The sequence below is a fragment of the Fringilla coelebs genome, assembly GCF_963513975.1.
Source record: "Fringilla coelebs genome assembly, chromosome: 1".
NCBI lineage: Eukaryota > Metazoa > Chordata > Aves > Passeriformes > Fringillidae > Fringilla > Fringilla coelebs.
In genome coordinates, this window is record NC_140028.1 from 83175712 (window position 1) to 83176091 (window position 380).

Genomic DNA, 380 nt, shown 5'->3' on the forward strand with positions numbered 1-380 from the left:
CTGCGGGCGTGAGGAGAAGACAGCAATTCCAGGGGAGATGACAGCAAAGAAAGGGGCTGGGGGCTGGAACGGGAGGGCGCAGAGGCGGGGGCAGGTGGACGTATGGCCCTGCCGAGTAGGACTGACCGGGAATGCAATCCCCACCGGCCGGAGGAGGGACGTGGGCATGGTGACTAAACTTCTTGTAAAAAGGGGTGGAGAAAGGAAAGGGAGGGACGAGAAGAGAGGGAAAAAAAAAAAAAAAAAAAAAAAAAAGCCCTACATGTCAAGGCTGAGGAAATGCTGTGGGAACTACAGCCAGGCGCTTTTTTTTTTTTTTTTCTTCTTCTTCTCTCTTCTCCCCTCGTGTAGCTGAGAGGAAGGAAAGGAAGAAAGAGAAG